At 40.4% G+C, this 16,034-nt stretch overlaps 2 pseudogenes; one reads left to right on the forward strand and one right to left on the reverse strand.

The window, feature by feature from the left end:
- The first annotated feature begins 566 nt into the window (after window positions 1–566).
- LOC119903912 lies at window positions 567–6,828 on the forward strand (annotated as a pseudogene).
- Window positions 6,829–8,713: 1,885 nt separating this feature from the next.
- On the reverse strand, window positions 8,714–9,615 carry LOC119903658 (annotated as a pseudogene).
- Between the last annotated feature and the right edge of the window lie 6,419 nt (window positions 9,616–16,034).

A 16,034-nucleotide genomic window follows, 5' to 3' on the forward strand; every position in this document is an offset into this window, starting at 1 on the left:
TATAACATTCATGACAAAAGAAGCAAAAATCAAACTTAGGGTTGAAGAAAAACATCCTTGGGTATTACTTAGGTCTAATAGGGGGTTAAAGTAGAACACTCAGCTAATCTTCCCAATCAGGACTGTGTGGATGTGATTTAATCAGGTTTGATTGAAAGCTCTGATTGGTGCACAGACCTTTTGGAAACCAGAGATAAACTGAAAACATTGATGATAACGCATAAATCTAACACAAACCCATCCTATCGCCAATCTGCGGCTGATTGTTAAGCGTTTGTGTAGCAAAGACATCGACTAGACACTGACGGATAACAGTGGTTATATTTATTTATTTAGGTTTAAATTATTGCTACAGTCCGTGTAACTACGCTGGTAGGCCTACAAGTTTGTCCGCTGTGTGATAATTAGCCTAAATTATATCTTAAATCATTTCTTAGAGGAATAGGTTATATGACTGGTTGGGTTGTCTGAACTTTGACCGCTTATCAGCCAGAATGGTGAGTCAAACATTAAAACACAGGATTACTTTGGGGACAGACGATGTGGTTTCACTTATGTGTTTGTCTAAACACTGATTTAAAATATAATATAGGCTAACTGATAAATATAGGCCTATGACAGAATAAAGATGGAAGAAAGAGCTTCGATGGGCTGCAGAGCCGAGACACGGAAAGGTATGCATAACATTTCACTTACCTTTAAAGTCTATGAGTAGGCTATTAAAAGTAGCTCTCGTCTTTGTGACAGTTATGTGACATTATGTTTATGGTTGTCAAAGAAAAGCAAGCGGGAAGTAATCAATATCCTAGCAAGGTCTATTTTGTAGCTGTCCTAGAGCTTAATTCAATTGCATTAAGTAAGAGGTTTTCAAAGTAAACAAAAGGATATCATACAGAATAGCCTAAATGGGTGTGATTTGGATAAAGAGCGAGTTCAGAGATACAGTAGTTTGGGGAAATTTTTTTTCCCACTTCATCAGTCAGAAACTAATAAATGCCTTAGAACAGAACTTTAATGTAGCCTATTTTGGCTATTTTGCCTCTACTACTTTAAGAACTTCTCATCCATGTTTGCTAATAAATTGAGTTCAAAGTTTGTTCTTGACCTTGGAGAACAACTAAACAAACTCAGTCCATTTTGTAGCTGTTCTGGAGCTTTCTAGCGCATCACACAAGCTTCCTCATCAACCACTGTTTTCAATGTCCAAAATTAACATAGTTCAAGAACATAGATCCTTCTAGGTTAATTGGAAATTGTTTTTGATCATGTTTTTAGTATAATTACAATACCTGCATTATATCAGGGCCTTGCTATGATGACATATTTTTGCACTGCTGCTGAATACTGTTGTCTGCTGCCAGGGAGTCTTCAGGAGCTGAGGATTGTCCTCCTGGGGCACGACTGGCTGGAGAAGAGTCTGACAGGAAACACCATCCTCGGCCGACAGATGTTTGATATCAACAGAGATGTGAAGATGTGTGTTAGGAGACAGGGCATTATTGATGATGGGCATAGGCGAGTTATTATCATCAACAGCCCTGAAAGGTGGATCCAGTACTCTGTCCGGGATCCGAGTCTGGTGAACAACAACATGTCATCCTGCGCAGCCATGTGCCACCAGGACCTCATGCCTTTCTTTTGGTCATACCCATCAGCTCCCACCGAGGCAGGGAGTGGACAGTAGAGGGACCCCTTGAGCTGCTAAATAACACAGTGTGGAGAAACACAATAGTAATATTCACTAGATGTGAGAGACTGCTAGGGTCTTCTGTAGAGGGCTACACTGCAAAACATAGGTTTCTCAAAGCCCTTTTGGAGAGGTGTGGACATAGACATCACCTTTTAGACACAAGCATTTGGGGAAAAGATGATGTTACTCAGGTTGCAGAGCTTTTGGAGAAAATTGATGCAATGGTTGCAGGAAACATAAAGGCAGGGGTAGGTTGTTATGTGACCACAAATGAGGAAGTCCCTGGAAGAACTGATAGTAGAAAAAAGGAGGTAGAAGAGAGGGCGACTCTGAGAAGAATTAATGTGCAGAAGGCCAGAAGTACACTCAGATCTCTAATGGGTAAGTTTCACTTAAAGCATCGTAATAAATATTTTATAATAACACTGGATCCAGTGACCATGTATAATATGGAAGGGGTCACATGTACTGATTTGTTTCACTCTCTGTGCTGTCATAGTGCAGCTTTTGGCCACAAAAAAGCTTTTAAAACCCTCACTGCATCCTACCTGCCCAGCACTAAACAGCTGACAGACAGCGACTAACTGGGGAACATAGGGGAGCATTTAGCAGCTAATCAGCCAAAATATTCCTTCAGGAGTTGTTGGAGACCACAATCTGAGCTAAAAGGAGACTGAATATTAATTTACAAATTATAATCCAAATTATAGTAGCCATGTTGCTTCATATCTGCTTGATGCGTAATTAGGAAATTGGACGCCACATCAATTTAAAAGGTGGTCTTACAGTATGTCAGTGCATGTTTTGCTGCCCCAAGTATAGAGAAACTCCGTTACAGCAGGTTTAAATTAACATGGTAACATTACAGTTGAATAAAACTACTCCCACACTACAACAATTTATTTACTTATTTATTTAAGTTATATCAAACAACAAAGGTTTCTTAGAACAAAGCTTTCCCCTTTTGTTTGGGTACCACTGACGTGTAATAAATTATATTTCTCAGTTCATCCAAACATGAGATTCCTCCAAAATGAAAATATATCCCTGATAAATATTATTGCCTAAATTCTGGATTTGCTTTTAATACAGGAGAGTCGCCCCCGATTTCAGTGCTTCGAATTCTCATTGTGGGACCAAAGCAGGTTGGGAAGAGCTCGGCTGGAAACACTATCCTTGGTGATGAAGTCTTTCCTGCTGGACATCCAACGTTACAGTGCACTGAGAGACACGGTGATGTTCACAAAAAGCGAGTCACTGTGGTTGACACCCCTGGCTGGCATGGGAGATACTGCTCAGAAGATACTCCACGGGAGTTACAACAGAGGATTACCCAGAGTGCATCTCTGTGTGCCCCCAATCCCCATGCTGTCCTCGTGGTGGTACGCAGCGATGAGACTTTTACTGAAACCGACAGGTTGAATGTGGAGGAACACTTGAGCTTACTTGGATTTTGGGGGTGGACTCGAATCATTGTGTTGTTCACCTGGGGAGACAAACTGGGAGTCACTCCCATTGAGGAGCACATTGAGAAATGGCCTGCTCTTCAGTGGTTGGTGGACAAATGTGGAAATAGGTATCATGTTTTTGATAACTCAAACAAAGTTGAAGACATTCAGGTTAGAGAACTGCTGTCAAAGATTGAGGAAACAGAAGTGGGGAATGATACTGGACACTGGTTGCAGAGTTTTATGAAACTCAAAGAAAGCAACAGGAAGCTGGATCAAAACTCCAAAAAGTTTGCCATACAGCTCAAAAGGGCAAGGATGGACAATAATCTCCTGAGGCAAACAGTCAATGAGAAGGAGAGGATAGTAGAGGGCATGGCTAAGACAGCCAAAGGGAAAAATGAGCAGATTGAAGCTCTGAAGGCGTCGAGGGAAAGGGAGATAGAAGAGAGGAAAAATAAAGACTACGAACAAGAGATTGGCAGAAGATTAGTGGAGGCTGAGAGGGAGAACAAGCAGCTCAAACAAGTCATTATAGGAAAAGACAGAATGATAACAAGCCTCAGAGAAAGATGTGCGCTGAAAGATGGTGTGGTTAAAACTACAAAGCAAAGCAGTGAGGTTGAAAAGGAAGTGCAAAAAGAAAGAATAAAAGAACAAGAACGAGAGGCAGCAGGCATTATGAAAAAATGTGAGAAGAAAGATAAAGAGCTGGACCAAATGCTGATGAATCACAAAATAAAAGCAAAAGAGCTTAAAGAGACGATTGAACAGCTGAAGAAAGAAAATGACGATACAAAGAAGGCATTGAAAGCCACAATCAAAGGGATGCAGAGGCACAATCAAAAAAACGAAACCAGTAGAACCAATAAGATGAACACTGTGCATAACCACCACAGGAAAACAATCACGGACCTCAAGATGGAGTTAGGCCGACAACAAAAATGGGTGTTCACAGTACCATTGAGCCACCGTGGAGACACCGTTAAACCCAGTGAGTACGAACTAATCCACAGCATAAATCCAGAGTGAAACGATCTGGTGTAGTTTAAAAGATGAATATCCTTTAATTGACTGTAACCTTCCAAGTAAATGTCATTAACCTTTTTCAAGTTACAGAGACAGAACAGACAAGGCTGGTAGTTTTGGACCATGAGATCGTGCTACACGAAAAGGTGAGTGAAAATAGCTGAGTTCACCATTTTTGCAAAATAATTAATAAACCCAAACAGATCAATTAAATCTTTGCTGGAAATTGCATTAGGTGATTGATGCAACACACGTTACTTCTGTTAAACTGGTTTTTAATTATGTCACAAAGCCCAACTTTATTAATTTTAACAGGAGAAGTTAATTTTCTAAAGCCAGTCAATCTGGAGTTACCATTAACTACACCATACTGATAAGACCTGTGTTCTGGGGGGTTTCCTCCCCTGCATATCACAGAGATGTATCTGGGGAGCGAGAATGTATTCAGCAAATTTCATGGTAGTTTGCTTTTCAAATCTACATATACTGTATATGCACGACTGGTAATTTCAGCCCAACTGTGGTGCAACAGAAAATCTCGAAGCCATAAATATCCACCACATGTTTCAATTGAATTTGGAATTCTTCACAACTCTCTTTACCAAATTACACGATAATCCCTCCAATAGCTGTAAAGATATTTCAACTTTATTTCCATTTATCTTTTGTTATATTTAAGTCTGACTGTCCTTGGGTTTATTTAAAAAAAAAAAACAGATTCTTCTAGGAACATGAGATAATAAGTTGACCCAATACAGACAACAACCATGTACCAACATGTCAATTTAAATATTCTCACTACATATAACAGAAGCACATATTTTAATCAGCTCCTGTAAGGTCAAGGTCCAATGTATTTATAGTGCACTTTAAAAACAAACAAGGTTTGTGCCAAAGTACTTTCAACAAACGCAACTGAGCAGAAAGATATTATCACAAGACATAGGTACTTAAATACACACACATATACACATATACGCGTGCCTACAGACATTCCTGTATATCAATGTAAAATGCAAATCATGTCAAGAACCATTGCAGGGAAAGATAAAAGTCTAGCTTCAGCATTCTGTACCAGTTGTAACAGAGGCCTGGTTGATACCAAAATATTGGATGGAACAGTATGATATCTGTATTATTTTTATTTTATTGTAGAAAGATGTTAGCACATCCCCTCCTTTAATATCATCAAGACATTTTGAAACCGTAATGGGTCTGATTGGGTCATTGGGTTGGATGGTACAGCGTGCCATCTGCATAACAGTGAAATTAGATATCGTGATTCTGGTACAAGGGAGTCGTAGATTAACTTAGGCTTTTCAAAAATGTTAATGCTGTAAAGGAATGGTAGCATCTGTTGGAGGACTACTTTCTACTCACGAAGGACTAAAGTTATTTGGTGTTAGTGGATCAATGCTTGTTTTTTTTAAGAACGGGTTGGGTTGAACAGTTATACCTTATGTGGAGTGGCAATAGTGTTTTAATTTTATATTGCTGAATGGTGGGGTAGTAGTAGTAGATAGTATATTCATACAGTGATTCTTATTTTCATTCTGGTTCCATAGAGGGAGACTGCAGACCAAGAGTGGCAACTTGATTCTGACTGGACTCTGTCATGGCTGAGGGCTGGAGGTGCTGCGCTGGGAGCTGCAGTTGGGGCCCTTGCTGGCTCCTCCCGGGTGGCTACAAGGTTGTGCACCAGATCAGCTGTTGGGGCTGCGGCCGGGACTCTGCTGGGCAGCTTACTGGTCCAGGGAGCCAGGCCCCAGCAGAGGAAAACCGAATAATCCACTAACAGCAAGTGAACTTCTACCATAAGACATAAAATGCCTTTTAAGGCATCATGGACATAAAATTCCTTATAACAAGGAGAGCATCTGGATAATGCTTGGGAGGAAGAACATCTATAACCACCATAAATCAATGCACATATACAGGAGCATGTGCACTTGTTGACTATACAAGGAGCTCACTTAGCTAATCTGTCCATCTATCTGTGAATACTGTAGTTTTTGTTCAGATTTTGTAAACCCAGAAATGTTTGGAAATGATTTAACTAACAACAGCAGTTCACACATTTTAAAACCTCTAATGTTGTCTTCACACTCACTTCAACCAAGCACTATCTCTTCTTTTCAGTTGGTTTTGTTATTTTACTGTGCAGTTACATAACATTGCAAAGTACAACAACAGATCCTCTTATTATTTTTCCAGTCTATAATACAGAATTTGATGCAGTGTGGAATCATGACTGGTTCAGTTGTCTCTCTGTTCATATTAAATCTAGACTGCTAAAGGATCTGATCAAAGATTGCGGGTCTAAGGCTTGAGTCAAGTTTTCAAACTGTGTACACCAAAAGTCAAATTGTGTATACCTTGTCTCGTAATATTACAGTAGACCAATCTCTTATTTTAGTTGAATAACTTCAGCGTTCATCGTTTTCCCATCAAAAAGAAGATTTATAATCCTATGGGCTTGAATAAACAGGTTAAAGAACTCTTTTTTTCCCTCAGTCAGTCAGATTGTTTAATCAGAGTTTGGGTTCTCAGTAGTTCCCAGTGTTCTTGTGTAGACTTGTGTAGGGAGTGATTAAACTGATATCAGTGGAGCCACTTCATCCTCAGAAGAGGTCTGAGCAGATAAATAAATGAAAACATCTGTGTGGGTGTACTGTGTTCGTCCTTGTGATGACATTGAAGGATTCTAAACCTTTAAGGCGTAGCTTTAGTTGGCAAATCTGCATTAATGGAGATAAATATGAACTCAATGAACTCAACGTTTTACGCATCAAAATCAGAGAGACGCAGCTCTGGCATTCTTTCTGTTGAACAAATATGTTGTGTGTCGAAGTTGCTTGATGTTTAGCTGTGTTAGCAAAGTTGTTGATGTTTTTGATCACCTGTAATATAATCAGAATCAGAATCAGTTTTATTGCCAGGTATGTGTACACATATGAGGAATTTGACTCAGGATTGTACATTGCTCACGATGTGCTTACTTATACAATAATAAAATAAAATCAGGCACAAACTACAGAGTAGACAACACTAATATACACACTATGAACAAAACAACATAGACATATTGACAAATAGTGCAGTAATCAGAGTGCAAAGGATGCAAGAGTAAACTATTGTCATTATGTACATGTTGAAGGTGGATATGATATACAGGCATACATGTACCCATGTACACAGTGTGATGGAGCATAGTGCAAAGGATGCTGGAAAAATAAGACAAGACCTACGACCTTATGACCTGAGGTGGGTGTATTGGTATACAGTATATACAATAATCATAATCATAACAAATGCACGGGTATAGCTGTCCTTATTTACAAGAGCAGTAAATTAATTAACATTAATGAATAAATTAATAACATTAATTTACTTTGAAACGGTACCAAATCACAAACAAATACCATTAAGTTACTCTGTAAACACCCATCACATCACAGGTCACTTATTAAAACTTGAAGTTGGGTGGAGTATGCCAGAATTACATGAAGTCATCAGACTTCACAAACTAATAAAAATTAAAACTGCAAGCAGCGTGGAACAGACCCTCGACCCCCACACTGCAGTTATCAAACATTAAATGTGACAAATATCTGACAATGTGTGGTCAAAGTGCTACAGTTACTTATTTAAAAACATTGAATCTGTTAGCAGGCTTACTCATTTTGAAAGATTGTAAATGTGTCACCAAAAGTAGAATAATAGTAATCTTACCAAAAAACAATAGGTTTCTTGCACTTTCAGTGGCAGGGACGGTTGGGCCCTGGCAACTACTAGGAGGGACAAAGAGAAGTCATTCCATCACACACTTTACACACCTATATGGACTTTAGAAAGAGAAAACACCAGTGTGGGTGAAACATGGGTCTATAGGGTTGTTAAGTATAACATATTACAGAAGAAACTTAGTAATCACATCTATCCGAGTCACTATAAGCAGCTTATTATTATAACCATTTTTTCTATTTTACTTTACTTGTCATGCAGATTACCATCATATTGATATTTGTATATTATTACAAGAATATAAAGAAATGAAATTAACTGCTTTGCTATTTACAAAATTTCGAAATACAGGACGCTACAGATGTTCTAACCGTTTTTCAAGTTAATGTACAATTCAGTTACTCTACTGTGTATAATTCAAATACAGTACAGTGCTGTATATAAATATAGCTTACTGTAGTTAAAATTATGATTAGGCCGAAGCCTAAAACAAATACAGTACAAATACAGTAATGTCAGTAGTGCAAACAGGCTACTAAGCCACAGCTGGGTGGTGGTTTTAGTGCATTTATACATTTTTAACACCCTTTGTTAATCAAACATAAAAAACATATACTGAGGGCCTGTATTTATCCGTCATGTCCAGACAACAGATTGGGTCATTCTGCATACATTTTCTGGAAAACCTTAAAACAGAGATCATACATATATCTTAAAGCAAAAACGCTTTTATTATTGTTTTCCTATTAAATTGAACTAGAGATTAAACTTAATGGAAAAGTAATTTTCAGTATAAACTAAGTCAAGAATTCTGTTCGTATTTGGTCAGTTTAAATCCATATATTAGAGGATTAATAACAGGAGGAATCAGCAGTAATTCTATATGGATGAAGTTTTGAAAGCTTTGAGGTAAATCTGTGGAACCAAATCGCATATGCATCAAATCAAAAAGTACTACAACCAAGAAAGTGACTAGAGAGGTAAAATGAGGCACACATGTCTGCATAAACTTCACCCTGTCATCTTTGGACCTCACACAAGTTCTAATAAGATGCATATAAGTCCAAAATATGAAAAGGCCATGAGACACATACATGAAAATTATGGTATATGTAACTACATTGTTTGAGAAAGTGTCAGCTTCAGGGCAAGCAAGTTTAACAATCATCCAGTTGACACAAAATAGTCTGTGAATATATGTACTACATAACTTTAGTCTTGAAGTGAGCACAATATTTATGGAGGAAATGCAGAAAGGTGTCATCCAGGAGAAACATACCAGCAGAGACAACCTCCACTTTGTCATGAAAGAGTGGTAGTGCAGTGGTCGACATATAGCCAGATATCTGTCATAAGCCATAACTGCTAAAATTGACAAATCACAGCAAAGAAATGAGTGTATGATAAAAGCCTGTATAAAGCATCCTTCATATGAGATTTCTTGAGAAGAGGACAGCAGATCTAAGAGGAATTTGGGGTAGAAACCTGTGGTTCCTTGAAGTCCATTCATGCAAAAACTGCACAATAAGATGTACATAGGTTCATGCATGTTTTCATCTAAGATTATGATCATGATGACAGAGATATTTAAAAACAAAACCACACAATAATACAGTAAAGTGAGTGAAAAATAGAAATTCTGTAATTTAGTGTCTCATCTATCCCTGAGAGAGTGAAAATTCTTACAACAGAAACATTAGTCATGATTAGAAAACAAATCGTTCTACCTGTCTACCAGTGTTACAACATACAGAAGCAGGTTACAAAGTAGTATGTGCAGTCTGTTCTGCCTCTGGTTCTCTCCACACTATCTATAAATAACATCTTTGACTGTGACAACACAACATTGGGAATTCAGTTGGTCCAGTAAAACATGGGGAGAAGTAATCAAAACAATTAAGAAGATAATTTGCCCAGCATAAAAAAATCATAATCTTTGGATCATCTGTCAACAAATCTGCAGTTACATTGCAAAGGCAACATTTGCATGAAATTATGGCTATTATTTTCATAATAGCTTATTTCACTATTGCCATCAGTTCTTTTAGACTTGTCTGCAGTCTTTGACACTGACGATCATACTGTTGTAATTGATCGGCTATGAAAATGGTTCAGGGTATCTGGTGTAGCTTTCCTGGGTCCCAGACTGAAGCATTTTAGTATTTCATAAAATTACTAAACAGAAATGTATCTTGTAACAATGAGATAAAACATCTTAATTAAAGTCCTAGTCTCCATGACTCCCAATTTACATTGTTCATTACAACATCCAGTAAGTTTTTTTTCACCAGAAAAAATCCAGTAATTTGATGTGTAAATTCTTAGAGCATCTCTTTCCTGCCGCACCTAGTTTTGTGGAAATTCATGAATAGCCAACTGGCTGTCATAGATTCAACCATTTCTGTCATAGGTTTTTGTCATAGAAGCCTTCATGACAGGACGAGATGGTGGCAATGTAGGTTTTGACCGTACTGAACGCCAGACCCCCGTCCATGAGCAGCTTGAAGAACGACAGCACCCCTGGCTAACCCACTCTCTCAAGAGAGAGAGGAGTCCAGCACCACACCCAGATAGGTGAGCCTCTGAGAGGAGAGAGGAGCGCTCTTCTTCCATTTCACCGTTAAACCCAGGTGAGACAGGTGTGCTATGAGCTTGGCTGTCTGCACCACCGCCTCGTCCTGAGAAGAAAAGCGCAGGAACTTCCTGTGTTCGAGGATGTCAGGAACGTGAAAGTATGTGTCCTTCAGGTCGATGGAGGGGAGCCAGTCTCCCTGACGCACACACTCCAACACCTGTTTTACTGTCAACATGCAAAAAGGTCTCTCCATAATCACTTTGTTGAACAGTGATAGATCCAGGATGGGCCTTACACCCTCCATTTTCTTTCTGTGGCATGGGAGGCCTGGCAGGCAGTGACCTCCATGCTCCACCGAACAGGAGAGCTTAGCTCCTGGCGGGGGGAAGGAGGGTCATGGCGCTCCCTGCTGCATGTTGGGCCTTTGTGAGTCAATCTGAAGTCAAGGCGAAGCCACCGGGAAGCGAGCCAATATTCATTCACGCTCCGCCGCTTGGGTGGGTGCGAGCCACATTGTGAGACACCTTCACACACAGTCAGATGGGTCTGTTTGTGTGTGCCAGGAGGGACCACACGAGGCAGTGTAGTCGCCCTTGTGGGTCCACAGCCGTACCGCATTCCTGGTGGGGGAAGGAAGGCAAAGGCAGACATAGCCGCTAGGGTCCGCACGAGGTGGTGCATCCACACTTGTGGGCTCATTACCATGCCACTCCCCAGGCTCATCTCCGTTGGGAAGAGGAGGGGGAGGACAGTGTTGGCATACATGTGGGCCGAGGCCAGCCACCTGACCATGTCAGGGATGGGGGCAAGGAGAGAGAGAATGTGCAGCTTTGCAGCAAGCCCAAGGTGTTTGTTAGTTGTTCGGGTTGAGCGGGGAGCCGCTGCGAAGGCTTCGTCCAGAGGGAAGCCGGCGTGCTGCAGTCTGAGGCACATCTCGCATCGGGGATGGAGGTCCCCTGACAGGACGAAATCACGGATTTTTGCTTGTTGCTTGCCCTGTTCTTCACTCAATATAGTTTTCCCAAATGTCAATAGTATTTGAAAATGATGAGTTCCTATTGTATATCTGGCCAAAAAATCCCACTCTCCAACCCTTGCTAGTTCACTGGATGCTATTGTTGTAGTATCTGTCTTGATACCACTTTTTGATGGTCTTGGTCTCTTTTGATGGCCACATTTGTATTCGGTTTGTCTTGGTCTCGGACACTAACGACTAGGGATTTTATTTCATGACCAGTCAAGATCATAAATTTGCAAAGAACAATAAATTGCTTATGCATTGTCTAATTTAATTGTTAACATCATAATTTTTATTGGATGTAAAACGTATTCCTTCAAATGCAACCAATAACTTTAAAATGTGTTGTCGCCCGTCACGTGTGGAATGAAGATGCTTTCATTGATTTCAGCTCTTTGTGTTTGTATGTGGGTGTTTAAATGGGAATGTGGATTTTTAAGATCAATTTGAGAAGTACCTATTATCTCGTTCCACATTTTATTGTGTGTCATGTAATGTGGGGAACTGGTCTTGGTCTTGACTTGGTCTCGGTTTGGGTGGTCTTGACTACAACACTACTGGATGCTAATGCTAAGTCTATGTCTGAGACACAATCTCCACCTGTCCATAAATTCCTCTATAGTGTTCCCATTATCATCCTTTATTCTACTACCCCAAGGAGGGTTGTGGGAGATAAAATCCCCCCACCCAAATGATCTGGTTCCCTATTTGTTCCATAACCCTCTCCAACTCATTTAAATTTATTTGTAAACAAGGATTATAAAAGTTTACTATAATAATAATAATAATAATAATACATTTTATTTATAACGCACTTTTCATCAAAAGATTTCAAAGTGCTACAAGTTAGAAACAAAAATGAGCAGTTCTTTAGAAAACATCTAACATCAAACAACAAACATCTAAAGGGGACCAAAAGCTTTGCTAAACAGAAATGTCTTAAGGCCTTTTTTAAAACAGTCAGTGGATTGAGGTGCCCTTAAGGTGTCAGGGAGGGCATTCCACAGATGTGGGGCAGCAGCACAAAATGCCCTATCTCCCGTTGTCCTGAGTCTGGTTCTGGGTAGGTGGAGGAGGTTTGAGTGAGTGGAGTGAAGGGAACGGGTTGTGTTTCCCAATGAGAAGTGTGCTGTCCCTATATCTTTACTATAACACATTCTAGTTTGGACTTGATCTGTACTTTCTGGTACTGTACATCTGATCTTATAAATGTTGCATGCCCTCCTCCTGATTTTCCGTTTTGATCATATCTGACACTTTCGTATCCAGGAATCACAAAATCCAAGCATGGTTTAAGCCAAGTTTCATCACCTCTGGTAAATCTTTAAATTCGTCTACAAATATCTTAAATTCCTGCCCGTTAGCCACCAAACTCCGTGCATTCCATTGTGTCTTTCTGCAGCATCCACCACAACTTTAATAATGTCAGATCTTCTGGACTGGTCTCTAGCTACCCACAGAACATCTACCATGAATGCCAGGAACGACTGGGTTCCCACGATCTGCTTAGCTTTCTCCTTAACTGGAGGGAGATCAGAGGTTCCCCCGTTCCCCTCACTTAAACAGCTCTAACATGATCCTCACACCCCGACTAAGGATTTACATAGTCGAATCAGAATCATCAAGCCCTGCCTATAGTCAACCGATAGTCGAATCATGTGTGTTTTTGTGCACGGCGATTGCAAGCGGGGGTTGGGGTGGGTAACACATGGTAGCTCTGCTTTAATCTTGAGAAGCTACAGAGCTGCAGTCTCTATTCATTCAGCTTACACTGTAAATTTCCAGCTTTCTAGCTAGGCTTCTTGAAGACCCTTTTCTCTCTCTCTCTCTCCCGGTCTTGTGTGAGTTTTGCATGCATGCTGTGCTGCCGACAACTAAATGCACATTGCGGTTCCTCACGGGTCTATTTCAAGTAGCCGGCTATTTAAAAACAATATACTATTCTTTGTGTGGTTCATCAACGGTGATAAATTATCTGAAAGTCCAGCGAGGTGTGGATAACTCAGCACAACACCAGTTGCTGGGGCTCTGTCTCTTCAGCATTTAACTTCATCATCCTGACATTGAGTAAAATCATGGCTTCCTCCACACAATTTACACCTTTTATTTTCTCCGCTTGCTGCTGCTACGTGCCTATAGCGCTGACCATTGTAACAGCACAGCGGTGGACGGATGTATTATCTCACTGGAAAGCTCATACAGTGGGTACGGAAAGTATTCAGACCCCTTTAAATTTTTCACTCTTTGTTTCATTGCAGCCATTTTCCAAAAATCAAAAAAGTTCATTTTATTTTTCAGTAATGTACACTCAGCACCCCATCTTGACAGAAAAAAACAGAAATGTGGAAATTTTTGCAAATTTATTAAAAAAGAAAAACTGAAATATCACATGGTCATATATAGTATTCAGACCCTTTGCCGTGACACTCATATTTAACTCAGGTGCTGTTTCTGTTTCTTCTGATCATCCTTGAGATGGTTCTACACCTTCATTTGAGTCCAGCTGTGTTTGATTATACTGATTGGACTTGATTTGGAAAGCCACACACCTGTCTATATAAGACCTTACAGCTCACAGTGCATGTCAGAGCAAATGAGAATCATGAGGTCAAAGGAACTGCCTGAAGAGCCCAGAGACAGAATTGTGGCAAGGCACAGATCTGGCCAAGGTTACAAAAAAATTTCTGCTGCACTTAAGGTTCCTAAGAGCACAGTGGCCTCCATAATCCTCAAATGGAAGACGTTTGGGACGACCAGAACCCTTCCTAGAGCTGGCCGTCCGGCCAAACTGAGCTATCGGGGGAGAAGAGCCTTGGTGAGAGAGGTAAAGAAGAACCCAAAGTAGTAAGTCAACCATCACTGCAGCAATCCCCTAGTCGGGGCTTTATGGCAGAGTGGCCCGACGGAAGCCTCTCCTCAGTGCAAGACACATGAGTTTGCTAAAAAACACCTGAAGGACTCCAAGATGGTGATAAATAAGATCCTCTGGTCTGATGAGATAGATAGAACTTTTTGGCCTTAATTCTAAGCGGTATGTGTGTAGAAAACCAGGCACTGCTCATCACCTGTCCAATACAGTCTCAACAGTGAAGCATGGTGGTGGCAGCATCATGCTGTGGGGGTGTTTTTCAGCTGCAGGGACAGGACGACTGGTTGCAATCGAGGGAAAGATGAATGCGGCCAAGTACAGGGATATCCTGGACGAAAACCTTTTCCAGAGTGCTCTGGACCTCAGACTGGGCCGAAGGTTTACCTTCCAACAAGACAATGACCCTAAGCACACCGCTAAAATAACGAAGGAGTGGCTTTACAACAACTCCGTGGCTGTTCTTGAATGGCCCGGCCAGAGCCCTGACTTAAACCCAATTGAGCATCTCTGGAGAGACCTGAAAATGGCTGTCCACCAACGTTTACCATCCAATCTGACAGAACTGGAGAGGATCTGCAAGGAGGAATGGCAGAGGATACCCAAATCCAGATGTGAAAAACTTGTTGCATCTTTCCCAAAACGACTCAATACGCTGTATTAGATCAAAAGGGTGCTTCTACTAAATACTGAGCAAAGGGTCTGAATACTTATGACCATGTGATATTTCAGTTTTTTTTTTAATAAATTTGCAAAAATTTCTACATTTCTGTTTTTTTCTGTCAAGATGGGGTGCTGAGTGTACATTACTGAGAAATAAAATGAACTTTTTTGATTTTTGGAAAATGGCTGCAATGAAACAAAGAGTGAAAAATTTAAAGGGGTCTGAATACTTTCCGTACCCACTGTATATCCTAGATTGACTCTTGTTGGCACATTATCTTAATACCACAGCAGTGCCAGGTTCTTTGAATCTCCGTACTACTTCAATCTCAGCTCCCTTTAAATTCTTCAAAATGGCACTCTCTGTCATCTCAGGGCATACGTATATTATTCCTTTAGCATTTTTAACTTGACTAGGAATGAAACGTTCTATAGGCCTGTTAAGCAGATGGTGAACTTTAAGGGTATTCAACCTCTGACCATCATTTCTGCAGAAAACAAGTATATTTCCATTAATCATCATTTTAACATTCAGAAGTGTTCCCATTTTGTTTTTTAGCTTCTCCGACAGTCAGAGGGGGTTTAAGGCCTTGTCACTCTTATCTTTAAATTTAACAATCAGCTTAAATCCACACCCCTCCTCAAAACTTGATATTTTCCTCATGCTTTGGGAATTGTCACTCTCACTCCCATTGTCAGATCTGTCTTTTTTTCAGTTTGCCAGGGAATTTTATAATTACTCCCACCTCCCTCACTTGGCTTCCTTTTCAGCTGCATGTCCTCTCCCCCGTCACGGAAGCCTGTCTGCTGTTTCCAACAGTTCACAATCCAAGCTCATACAGACGATGCCAAAATGAGATACCAGTCCCCGTGTAAGATTGGTGTGTCATAAAAGTAATGTGAATTGCCCACCAAACCGTACAACTCCTTGCTTCGCCACGTCGTTCCGTTCGTTAGTCTTCTGAAATCCGGTCTTCCGTCAGCCAGCAGTTAGCGATTCC

Source organism: Micropterus salmoides, unplaced genomic scaffold, assembly GCF_014851395.1.
Source record: "Micropterus salmoides isolate LMB-PRFRI ecotype aquatic unplaced genomic scaffold, ASM1485139v1 Ms_hic_scaffold_15, whole genome shotgun sequence".
NCBI lineage: Eukaryota > Metazoa > Chordata > Actinopteri > Centrarchiformes > Centrarchidae > Micropterus > Micropterus salmoides.